The 13510-nt window shown below is 36.9% G+C and overlaps 1 protein-coding gene across 3 annotated transcripts in view; it reads right to left on the bottom strand.

The window, feature by feature from the left end:
* Positions 1 to 12996, bottom strand: part of abcc6b.2 (ATP-binding cassette, sub-family C (CFTR/MRP), member 6b, tandem duplicate 2) — a 39785-nt gene extending 26789 nt beyond the window's left edge. For all 3 annotated transcript variants that reach the window (XM_046866504.1, XM_046866507.1, XM_046866505.1), the window contains exon 1: positions 12866 to 12996. The gene's annotated coding sequence lies outside the window, so the exon portion shown is untranslated. The remainder of the gene's footprint in view (positions 1 to 12865) is intronic.
* Between the last annotated feature and the right edge of the window lie 514 nt (positions 12997 to 13510).

The following is a 13510-nucleotide window of genomic DNA, read 5'->3' as shown; positions in this document are numbered from 1 at the left end:
AAAATAAAAGCAGTAAAGCAATCTTTCAATTAACAGTCAGTTGAATTATCATGTCACAAACTAGAAAAATCATTACTATTTAATGGACAATTAAAATAAAACTAAATCATTTTAGATAAATTTAAACCAAATAATCAGAGCTGACTGTGATGTGACGCACCTCTCAGTCTCAGAGCTAGGTGATATTTTTATTCAACTTCAACAAAAAAGCTGGTGTTTGGAATTTATTCAAACTATTTTTGTACTGAAAATTAGGCCAGTGGTGCTAAAATATTGCTCACAGGCAGCAGATGCAGGTCGGGGAGTGTTGAGCCTTAATGACATCTTTAACAGAGGTGAACATGTAATTGGTAATCATTAAAATATAGTGGAGTAAAAAGTATATCTATTGCATAATAAATGTAGTTGAGTAGAGAGTAAAAGTTGCTTATATCTTTGATACTTTGAGCCAAAATATTACTCAAATCCTTTACTCTATTTGTGGACAGACATGTTTTAAGGATTTTATATTCACACTGATCGATATAACCATGGCTTTAATATCAGAGCCAGATCTCCTCAGGATGCTATATTCCCAATGTTCAGTCTTTCCAGGGTTTTATTTTATGCCTCACATACTGTATTCTGACAATCCATAATAACTATGTTTTTTTTAATATCCATGGCTCTATTATTTTAGGCATGTATTTTACCTGTATGCTATGTTCCCATGGTTCCATATATGCATGGCTTAACAGAGGAGCCAGAATTCCCATTATCAAAACAATCAAAAGTCCATCTCGAAAGGTCTATTGTACTGAGCAAACATGTTTCCAGAGTCCGATATTCCCATGGTTCTATGTCCAGATCCACATGCACCCGACATTTTGCTTAGTTCCATATACCCAGGGCTCTATTTCTAGGCTCACATGTTCAAAGGATGCAATATTCCCATGATTCAATATACCCAGTGCCAGGTTTTCAAAAACAATTTGACAGGATGTTATATTCACAATAAGCAATTTATGTTAAGAGTCATATGTCCCTATTGTCCCAAATTCCCAGAATCGTATATTGCCAGGAATCTGTTTTCGCAAGAAATAATCTATCTGTAAGGCACTGTATTCCAAGGATACCTAAGGCTTCCAAACCTTTATCTACTTCCTGTTTTATCCACGTTCCTATATTCATCACAGTCTTTATTAGCACAGCTCTGCTTCATGTTGCTAAAAGTTCCCAGGATGCTACAATACCACAGACCTAAGTTCCCGTGGTCCAAATTACAAAGGGTCTTATATTTCCAGGGCTGTCTGTTCTCAGGGATCCTATATTGCCAGGACATAATGGTTCACTTCCATCTGTTAAACATTTAGTAATTTTTGGTATTATACTTTCAATGTTCACTTGTATATTTCAGGTTAAAAAAAACGCTGCATTAGCTTGGAGTAGTGTTAATTATTAAATCGCACACACTAAAACCTAGAAGTCATAACCCAAAAGTCAACCTAAACTCAATACACTGAGATGCTAAACGTGAGCTCTTACGTGAACATGCGACCTCCATGTCATGCAACACTATATTTCACTAGTTTCGAATGTTTGATTAGTCCTGTTCTTGATTTGTATTTAAAACAGTGTGAAAAAGACTTCAGAGAAATGTGGCTTCAGGCTTCAGGCTTACATTTTTGGCATATCTTCAGTAAAAAACTGTCCGATCCCTTCACGAAAGACGGCCCAGAAGTAAGAGGGAAGATCTATGAAGCCGGTAATGTGTACACTGTTGTGCATACATTTACTCCTGTTTTATTTTTTGGGTTCAGCAAATCATCAATTTACCTAATCGCCTTCTGATTTCTAACGCATGGCCCCTTTCACACACACGCCTTTGTAGTGCAAATAAATATGAATTTGTAGTGTCTCCAGGAAGTTACAGCTCTAGATTAATGAGAGGGAAAAAAATTTTTAGTAACATGCTACAGCAAAATCATTTTGGTGGGAGGTGGGAGCTCAGTGGGAGCTCAGTGGGAGCTCAGTGGGAGCTCAGTGGGAGCTCAGTGGGAGCTCAGTGGTTAAGGCACTAGACTTGGATCGGAAGTTCACAAGTTCAAATGATATGATATGATATTTCTAATGAGCGAGCCAATAGCGACAACAGCAGAGGGAAAAACTCTCTGAGATGAGAGCGAAACCTTATTCTCATCTGTGTGATCATCAGGTGATCACTGTTGCATTCCTCACTCACCGTGTGTACATGTATTGGTTTGTAGTTTTATTGTCTAAATCATCTGGCGGCTTGTTGAATCTTGTCAGATCCGATGTATGTGTAATAGTGAAACGGTAGCACGCAATGGTAACACTCGTTTTCATGTTGCACATGTGGAATCTTGTCTTGAATCCTGTGTGTGTCTTCAGCACGCCATCACACACACGTGACGTTAACTTCTATACATTGGATGTAAAAGTGTTGTGATTTTTTTTTATATATTAGCATTTGAAGCTCAAAGTAGGAGATATCAGTTGACTGCTTGCAATCCCAGTCCTGAGATAAAGAAAAAGTTCATTGTTCAGTAAATCTATTAGTACAGTCTGTTAAAAAAGTGACTAATTAAAGAGCTTTTGATGTTTACAAGCCATTTGTTACGCTACTTTCAGTCTAAGAGAATAATGTACACTGGCGTTGGATCAGATAGCATTTGTTCTGGCAAAAGTGACGGCTCAAAAACGAGGAGATCAAATGTCACTATGTGACCTGATGTGACTCCAGAAAGAAACTCACGCCCTTTATCAAATCATTCATTCCAAGTGAAGTTTTGTTGTTTGTATGTAACTGGGTTCACCCATAATGTTGTTCAAAAACACCTAGAGCTTAAGTTGACTTGATTTCATGTTGTTCTACTCGCTAAACTCCAATCTCAAAACTCCAATCTTAACAAGAAACGATTCATGTCTTTCAGTAAACTACGACTGTTGGTATTCAGGTATTAGTTTTGGGGAGAAATGCCATTTTACGTTTTTTTCTTAGTTGCTGAGCGTTTCTCAGATCAGAAATGAAATTCTCAAAACTACCCGTTCAACCGCCACATCTTGTTGCTTTGATCAAATTGCGAATACTTTGGTTCACTTATTGAATTGATTGCTTACAATCGTCCACTGTTTCCCACATTATCAATTGTCTATTTTTGTAATTTTTGTAAAATTGATGGACAACCAGGAAATGAACGAACTCTAGTACAGTACAGTAAAATTGTGAATCCTGTTCGGTCTCTTGCAATCAACATCCCACACACAGTAATGTGTACATTTGTGCTGTTGAAATTCATAGATGCCGTACAGAAGAAATTCATACATTTTCATTCATTGTGATCCAAACCGTAGTTTACAGTGAAACTGTGCACCGTCATAATGACAACATGAGTACGCATTTTGATTATCTTGTTTGACTTTGATGGTAAAATCCAGACTTTTGCAAGCAATCCATTGTGTTGTGCTGTTTGTACAAATTGTTTTAGGAAATGCACTTCCTGGTTTGCAGATATTAAGAACGATTCGCGAAATGCTCAAAGCAACTAAGAAAAACCATAAGTGCTGCGGAATTAAATATATCATACCTCGATTCTCATTGCCTAACATCTGGATGTTGGAGGTGGTATCTCAATGAATAAGATGGACTTCTGATTGGAAGGTTGTAAGCAGTGTTGGGCAGTAATGCGTTAATTAAAACGCATTACTGTAACAAAGTTACTTTTGACAGTAACTAATACTGTAACTCGTTACTTTTTAAATAAAGTAACTTCGTTACCTTTACCGTATGGTGCGTTACCGTTACTTTTTTAAATGAATGAATTTGGGCTGAAGTGTAGACTACAGTCTAACCTGTTTACAGCAGCGTCGCATTGTAGGATTGGTGGATGAACCACTGTAAACACGAAGACGACGCACTGTGGGCGTGTCTCCGTTTATTCAGGTCTGTGCAGCAGTAATGGCGAGGCAAGGCGAGAGCAAGACGAGTTTCTCAAAGTGGAAATATGCTCATTATTTCACTTTAGTTGTAAGTTTAAATCCCAGCACCACCAAGCTGCCACTGTTGGGTCCTTGGAGCCTTAACTCCAGTTCAGTTCAGTTGTGTAAATGGGATAATTGTATGTTATTTAAAAGGGAAATGTAGGATTTTAAAGTTTTTCTGAGTTGCTTTGGAACGTTTCTCAAATCAACCTTAATATTTGCAAACCAGTAAGTGCATTTTTTAAAACTCATTTTACAAACAGCACAACACAATGGATTTCTTACAAAAGCCTGCAGATTCCGCAGAATCCTTCCTTCTTCTCTCAATAGAATTTGTAAATGAACATCTCATTACCATCAGAACAGCAAATCCTTTCGTCAGGTTTAGTCATGTTATCAGTATAATGGCGCCCAGTGTTTCAGTGTTTCCTGATGTAAATTACAATTTGAATTATAATGATTGAAATTGCACGAGGCTGATTTTTTTTATATGGTAATATAAATTTCAACAGCACAAATGTACACATTACTGTATGTGGGATGTTGATTGCATGAGACCGGACATGATTCACACTTTTGCTGTACTGTACTAGTGTTTGTTCATTTCCTGGTTGTACCTCCACTTTCAGAAATTGTAATTTTGCGTTGTCTGCCACCAAGTGAAGGTTCACAATATTCAAGTACGACCTGTTTTAGAGAACTTGTTGATCATTGGTTGATCTGATGCCAACACTCACCTTCATTAGTGAAATTCACGGCATATTTACAAAAAAAAAGTTTAATAGAAATTTAAGTTTGACAGATGATAACAACTGGTTTAGCCATTTTTCATCCATTGACTTGAACTGATGCCGAGATGTTTTGGGGTAAAACTATTCAGGTGAAAAACATAATAATAATTTTTGTTCAACACATTACAAAAACAATTGAAAATTGTACACAATTAATTCAATGAATGTACCAAAGCATTCGTAATTTGTTCAAAGCGGAGAGAAACTGCTTTGATGATGTGCAAAAGTGACGATATGATGTAGAGGTTGAACAATTAGTTTAGAGAATTTCATATCTGCTCTGAGAAACGCTAAAAAGCGAATGAGAAAAAACTGTAAACATGCTGTTCAGTCCAATATCTCTGAACTAGAAAATAGTGTGTGAATAGTGTGTGTTTATTTGAAAATAATCAGTACAGAGTGAAAAGTTCTCTCTTTTCCAGCACTTCCAGTTTTGCTGACATGTGCAGAAACCTAGTGACAGCTAGAGAACACACCAAGCAAACACACACACACACACACACTTAGCCAGCATGACAGTCAACCCTGACAGAGACACCTTGTTGTACTTCTGGTGTTGCCACTTGTACAGCATTTTGCCTTAGATGCACAAAGTATACAGTAATAGTGGGTGTGTATAATGCTAAAAGGCTTAGCTACATAACTGTGCATGGAGAATTTCAAATATTTACCATAATGAAATCATTCAAATAATAAAATAACCTTTTCCATATGTACCTTATATTCGTATTCGTATTAAATAAGCTAGGTTATTTACGTTAGCTAAACCTAAATAGCTAGTTAACAACAATATGTGAATATGTTCCCAGGCTCATTGGCTGGCCGTCACAGGTATTAGGGATTCAATTTAATACAATTTAATTTATTATTATTTGCATTGGTGGGTCGGCATAAAAGTTAACAATGTGATGCATCGATTCAAAAAGTGTGCATCGGATAAAAGTTGTATGGCGAGGCATAATTTTGAACATATTTGCGTAATTATTAGTAAATGCACTATACATTAATTATTTAGAAACTGAACGATAATTTATGCGTAGATTGCGAGTTTTTCAAGCACGTTCTCTTACATAGAATACAGATTAACATGGCAGAGGTAGAGCTGCATCTTCCTAGAGACAGGACAAAAAAAGAACTGGTTTCCTGGTTTCATTTAATGTTTTTCTTTATTTTTTTGCACTACAAAGGCCAGTTTGTAAAATGACAGAAGGCACATAAGTAAATAATTTGCTGTCTGTCTAAACAGAAGCGAACTCTATTTATCTTATCGCAATCGTGTTGCATTGAATCGCATCGCGCCGAACAGAAATCGGATCACACTGCAGTGTGAATCGTATCTCATCACATTGATATCTGCTTCATATGTCAAATCTTTTATATAATCATCAGATATGCATCAAGATTCAAGTCACATCTGCGTCAGTTATGGAGATGCAGATCCGTAACAGGTATAGATGAACTCTGAACAACCCGTTGCCAGACAGCTACTAGCTCTGTAACTAGCTAAGAAAAACCCTCCAAAAACAACATTCAGTAAAATGAGGTATTATATAGGATAATCCCTTGTTCAATTGAAACTATGTCATGGTCTATATTAACACTCGATGAGGGAACGTGGTTACTTTTATTAAGCAGAAGTTTAGTTGTCATCTATCTTGTTGTCCAACTTCGAACATGGAGCGACATGATAAAATGTTGACATTCCTGCTAAAAAATATACTTTATGTTTCTTATATATACATTAGAACACAGTGAAATAGTATTTTTTGTGGCATATGCCAGCGATGTTAGCAAGCTGGGGTCAGAGCTCCTGGAGCACAGAACATTAAGGGCCTTGTTCAAGGGCCCAAGAGCGGCAACTTGGCAATACTGGGGCTAAAACTTATAACCTTCCAATCATTAACCCAAAGCGTTAGCAACTCACCTACCACATCCCCCTTCAAACAATAAAACAAAAAACAATCAAAAGCAGGATTTCTGATGCTACATTGATGGTTTTGGCTTAAAATCATAAAGGTCAACCAAAAGCATCCAAAAGGTCAACCATTTAATTACTCAGGATTTTTTTTTAGGATTCAAAGGAGATGATGAAGGTACTCCTACCACTGGTTTTAGGGAAATGGTGCATAATAATTGGACTTTCTTTAAATTACCTCTTAAAGAGAAAACCTTTATTGCCATTCAACTATGTAACCTACAGTAATAGAAAATCCCTGACCCTAGCCCAGCCCATCTGCTGGTCTGCAAAGAGTATTTTTGCTAGATAAAATTAACAAAAAAGGCGTGTGTGTGTGTGTGTGTGTGTGTGTGTGTGTGTGTGTGTGTGTGTGTGTGTGTTGGAGAGTCTCTCATAGTGAATCAGTGGAAAGGTTTCATGACTCACTGCTTTAACAGTGAAAAGAGCTTCTAATTTACTGGAATAACACACACACACACACACACACACACACACACACACACACACACAATGCAAAAGAGTATTACACTAAATCTAACATTTATATTATAATAAATTTACGTATATACTGTATATTTTTTATTTATATTTTATCTGTCTGTATGACTGCCTGACTGTCAATCACACACATCTTACAAAGTCATTACACAATAGTCCAGTAATGTTCTTTGAGCACTGTTGTGAGTCTACCTGTCCTGTCCTTTTCTCTTTCTTCATTTTGTCTGTTTTTTTTTATGTATTTTTTATCTACCATATCAATGAAACACATTATTACAGAAAGGGAGATTTTGGGAACTGAAAGCGCAGTGTTTAAAGCTCTGGGTTATTGATCGGAAGTTCGGGAGTTCAAGCCCCGGTATTGCTGTCACTCTTGGGGCTCTTGAGCAAGGCCCTTATAACCCTTTGTGCTCCAGAGGCACTGTAACATAGCTGACCCTGTGCTTTTTCTCCCAGATTCCGACAGTTATACGTGAAAAAATAAACAATTTCCCTGTGGAATCAAAAAGTGTTCTTAAACAAAAGTTATATTAGATTAAAAAATATATTAGATTGATTCTGAACATACTGAAATAATTCCAAAATTTGCCTAGCGGATATTTTGATTTATATTTGACCTCCTGTTTTTAATTATTGAAAAAAAAAAATTTAGATCATTATATGTACGTTGTATTGCCTAACGATTTTCAAAAAAGTGATGCCTGGTTTACTTTCAATGTTATAATAATTATAATCTTATATTTTATAATCCGAGCAAACAAGAATAATTAGCTAAAATATGTCAAATATGCTATAAATGAGAAGTATATAAAATACTTTGATTATGTGTAATCGTAAGAATGAAATATAATACAATAAATAGGGAAACTTGCTATATATGATAAGTATGAAATACTATGGTAATGAAGCCGTATGCTTTTATAAGAACTGGGAAATGATCTGCTAGTATTATCGTCCAAAATAATATCTATAAACTAATAAATTAATCTTATTGATAGCTGTGGGGAATTCATTATTTATTTAATTTCAATGAAAAAGAAACATTAACATTAGACAGACATTATATAACTGAATACAATTATATGTACACACACGTGCATCTACACCTATACACGCATATGTACATTTCAATATGTGCCCATATATACATAGAAACTTTACATTTATATTTACTGTACATATGCAGAAATATATACAGAAAACAGAAGAAAAAAAGAGAAGTCTGTGTACATATAGGGGGTCATTTTTTTTTACATAACAACAGGGAATTCATTATTAAGTCAGTGTTGTCAAAATAATTTCATTATTGTAGAAATCACTGCTGATTTTATGTGGAACTGAAGATATATTAGTGTAAAGGTGAGCTCTTAAAATACTTATTATTTTGAGTTATTATGGCGAATATAATCAGGCAAAACCTGCAAAAGACTAAATGTTTATTTTGTTGCTGGAAAAGAATTAAGGTGCTGGACTACTGAACGGAGGGTTGAGGGTTCAAGCCGGGGGTTTCGCCAAGCTGCCACTTTTGAGGGGAACTTGTGCAAGACGCTTAACCCTCTGTGCTTTAGGGGCCCCGTATCATGGCCGACTCTGCACTCTGACCCGTTTCCGAGCAAGCTGGGATATGCGAAGAAAGAATTTTACTGTGCTCTAATGTATATGTGACAGTCTATTCTAATTTTACACACCTTCTTCTTCAGTGTGTTTCCTTTATTTTTAGTATTTTCAAAATTAATTTCATTTATACTAAAGACATCCAAACTATGAAAGAACACGTATGGAATTATGTATCCCGTCGACCAAATCAATTTCCTTGTGTGTGTAAACATACTTTGTAATAAAGCTATATCTTATTCTGATTAAACAAAAACGTGGTAAATAACCCGGGAAATGTATAACGGTTTTTGAATCTTCAAATTATCCACCTTTTGCTATGATGACAGTTTTGCACACTCTTGGCGTTCTCTCAGCTTCATGAGCTTGTCACCTGGAATGGTTTCCAACAATCTTGAGGAGTGCCTAGAGGTGTTGAGTTCTTGTGTGCTGCTTTTCCTTCACTCTCCATTCCAACTTCTCCCAAACCATCTGAACTGGATTAAGATCGAGTGATTGTGGAGGCCGGGTCATTTGATGCAGCACTCCATCACTCTCCTCCTTAGACAAATAGCTATTACATTAACTAGAGGTGTGTTTGAGGTCATTGTCCTGTTGGAAAACAAATTAACTAAGGGCAAACCAGCTCTGTGCCAAGTGTGCTCCAAGTTTTGACTAACTCACCAACAGTGTCACCAGCAAAGCACCTCCACACTATCACAGCTCCTCCACCATGCTTCACAGTGGGAACTACACATTCAAGGACCTCGGGACATCTAACAAAGACGTGGCGATTAGAACCAAAAATCTCAAATTTGGAACTCTTTAAAACCAGTTTTCCACTAATGTTAATTCCTTGTGTTTCTTGGCCAAAAGAAAATCTCTTCAGTTTGCTGTTCTTCCAAAGTAATGGTTTCGAACATTAACGCCTGACTCACTCTGCCTCCTCTGAATAGTGGATGTGGAAATATGTCTGTTATTCAAACTATGAGAAGCATTTTTATAAATCAGCAGTTTCTGAGGCCGGTAATTCTACTAAGCTTATCCTCTGCAGCAGAGGTAGCTCTTGGTCTTCCTTTGCTGGGACGGTCCTCTTGAGTGCCTGTTTTATCATAAGATTTGATGGTTTTGGAGAACGCACTTGGAGATACGGTAAAAGTTGTGCATGGATATTAAGGGTGTTTTTGAGCCCTCCAAACGCTCTTGGAGCAGTTCAGTGTGTATATGTGAACAAGCAAAGTGATCTCAGACCCCTTAAAAGGACCCAGAAGCGAATCGTACTCAGACGACCTCCGGAGGTGGTCTGAGTACGGTTCGTTTCTGGGTCTGTTTGTGGTTCGATTTGTTTGTGACGTGAAAGCAATGAAGTCCCGGCCCGCTTTGTCTTTCGTTTCGCCAAATGTCCCTGGATACCAAGGATTCCTGTCCGTTCTATGACGATTTGAATGAAATTTTGGGTGCAAGCCCTTGTGCCATTTTGAATACCCAAAATCCATTGCTGCACAGAATTCTGAGTTCTTATGAGGTTGAGGTGTGAACACAAAAGGGTCTGAGATCACTTAAATACTAAAGAGGACCAAAAAGAGAACTGGGTTCTCTTTTGAGTCTTTTATATTGTGAACACGAAAGGGACTAAGGTCACATTTGCTTAGATCACTTTCTGGTTCACTTCAAGTGAACTGGGTTTGGTTCTTTTAAAACGAACTATATGTGAAAACACCCCAAAGCGAGATTATTTCTCTGATAACATTCACAAACACCTTCTTTCTCATACTTTCATACTTTCCTCCGGAACCCTTGTGCTCCTCTGCACACCCAAAAGCACACACTTGCTCACGTCCTTTTCAAAATAAAAGTGCATCCAGAAGTACATTATATTGATTGTCAAAAACATCAATTCTTTTCTAAATGTATAGCATTCTTTAAATTCAGTCTTCATACATTTTTACTCTTAAAATACAATTAAAGCCCTTGAGATTTTTTGAACTTCTTAAAGTAATGATGGATCTTTTCTTATTCATTAACTGAGTGTTTCTTGCCATAATATGTATTTGTACAGTAGATGTATTAACACTAATGACTCTTTACTCACCTTTTATTCTGCACAAGACAACTGATGGTCTAAACCACATTCAGAAGTCAAGAAATGTCTCAAATTAGCTCCTGACAAAGCAAACCTGTGACCTGAAAACCAATTCAGGTGATGATCTTGTGAACCTGATCAGAGAATGCCAGAGTTTTTGAAGCTGTCATCAATAAATCATACATCTTGCTGTTTTGTGTTTTTTTTTTACAAGTAACATCATTTTGTTATAAACTGTTTATTTTTTATCCCCAAGGGCTACAGAAAACGTTTTTTTTTCTTAAAGTATTTTTGTATGTGAAGAAATACGCTGTATTTATAGGTTGTATAGGAATTGTATGGAAATTCATCTACAACTATAGCATACACAATGAGAAAAACCTTCAAATGTTTATTTAAGCTTGAATAAGTTCGAAGAAGGAATTCAAATAGGTGATTATTTATTGAATTGTAAATATATTAGTTAAATTTAAGAGCAATGGGTAAAACTTTCTTTTGGCTTCTCCCATTAGGGGGCGCCACAGCGGATCCTCCGCATGTTTGATTTGGCACGTTTTTACGCTGGATGCCCTTCCTAACGCAACCCTCCCCATTTATCCGGGCTTGGGACCGGCACTAAGAGTGGCTGGGGTTGGTTCCTTGACCAGGGCTCGAACCCAGGCCGCAGCAGTGAGAGCGCAGCATCCTAACCACTAGACCACCAGGGAACCTTAAATCATAATCCAATTATGTTACAGTAATTATGTTAATTGAGATTAATTAAAATAACTGAAAAAAGGTGAGATAATTTAACCCTTCACAGAGGAGTCCAGGATCAAACAAAAAAAATGTAATTGTGATAATAAACCATTCATTCATTTAATTGTATTGCATTCACTCTCAGTCTCTTTTGAGCATTTCTTGGATCAGAACTGAAATTTTCAAAACTACTTGTTCAACCTCCACATAAACTTTCTTTCAGCTTCTCCCATTAGGGGGCGCCACAGCGGATCATCCGTATTCATGATCCACATGTTTTTACACTGGATGCCCTTCCTACCGCAACCCTACCATTTATCCAGGCTTGGGACCAGCACTAAGAGTGCACTGGCTTGTTCAACTCTAATGGCTGGGGTTGGTTCCCTGACCGGGGATCGAACTTGGGGCTGCAGCGGTGAGAGTGCTGCATCCTAACCACTAGACCCCAGGGACTAACTTGTTCACCCTCCACATAATGTGCACATAATAAAAGCAATTTCCTGTTGCTTTGATCAGACTGTGATTGACAACATGACAACATTTTGACGATCTTGTTTGTGAACAATGACAAAACAAGGACATACTTACTTTTAAGAGATGAACTAAGAATTTTGAGAAAAGTACCGACTTTTGCAAGTAATCTATTGTGTGGTGAAGAAATGCTACAAAGCAACTGAGAAAAACTGTAAGTGAGCATCCTAGTTTAAGCCGATGTAAATCCACACAGATGTGAGGTAAACCAGAACTGGACTACAGGATCAAACAACACCAAAAACCCTGAAGGTGAGAAAAATTTAAACTTTGAAAAAATAATTAACACTTCATTCGTTCATTCATTCATTCATCCAATTATATTAAGTAAGCATCCTAGTTTAATCCAATGGAAATTCACACAGATGTGAGATGAACCAGAACCTGAGTTTAGGATCAAACCAAAAAAAAAAAAACCCTGAGGGTTCATTCATTCTTTCATCTAATTATATTAAGTAAGAATCCTAGTTTACCCCAATATACTGTATATATCCACATATCCACCGATTTAACAAATGAGACAATTTGGACATTTGTTAAGCTCTGGGACACTTGCAGTGAACAAAAAGAATCAACTTTTATGAGACTTTTGTGCAATAAACAATGCAAAACCCACATCCACAGAGTATATCCATTTTCCCTAAACAGATTTAATGCAGCTTTAGTAATGTTTCTCTCTGTAATGTCTCTCACCCAGAGTGGGTCCAGGCCACTGTCAGTGCAGAGCTTATCCATCCAGACTCCTTCCCTTCCTGTGCACTCTTCTCCAATTCCCCCAGTGTTCACCTCTCTGTCTGAGGACGGTCCCAGTTTTACTTTACCACACACACATTAGATAGAGTGCAGTCTGAGTGCAGGTTAGTGTGGTGGCGGCCTGTATATTAACTTGCTCTCTCTCTCTCTCTCTCTCTCTCTCTCTCTCTCTCTCTCCCTCTGAAGGGAGGGTGCCAGAACTTCATTCAACCTCTCATTCTCACTTTTCCCTGCCAGAAGCGACACCACACCAACACACACCCAACAAACCTTTAAAAAAGAAACCTGACCTTCCCCATGAACTCTATACACTCTAAATGAACTGTTTAGTTAGAAATTATGGATTTAAAGGACCTTATTTTTCTGTATGTCATTTTTGAATAAAAAAAAAGAAAAAATGAAAAAAAAAAAAAATTATATCCTGTACAAATGAATGTCATTTTTAACCAATAGGTGGCGCTTCAGCTGTCTGTTATTGTTTTTCTTTTTGTGTTTGGCTTTTTTTTTTTTTTTGTAGATGCAATGCAAGTGAACTGCTGAATTTTATTTTAGTTCATAATAATTTTGATGGCATGACGAAAAAAA

Source organism: Silurus meridionalis, chromosome 14 (assembly GCF_014805685.1).
Source record: "Silurus meridionalis isolate SWU-2019-XX chromosome 14, ASM1480568v1, whole genome shotgun sequence".
NCBI lineage: Eukaryota > Metazoa > Chordata > Actinopteri > Siluriformes > Siluridae > Silurus > Silurus meridionalis.
This window is presented reverse-complemented; position numbering and strand designations above follow the sequence as displayed.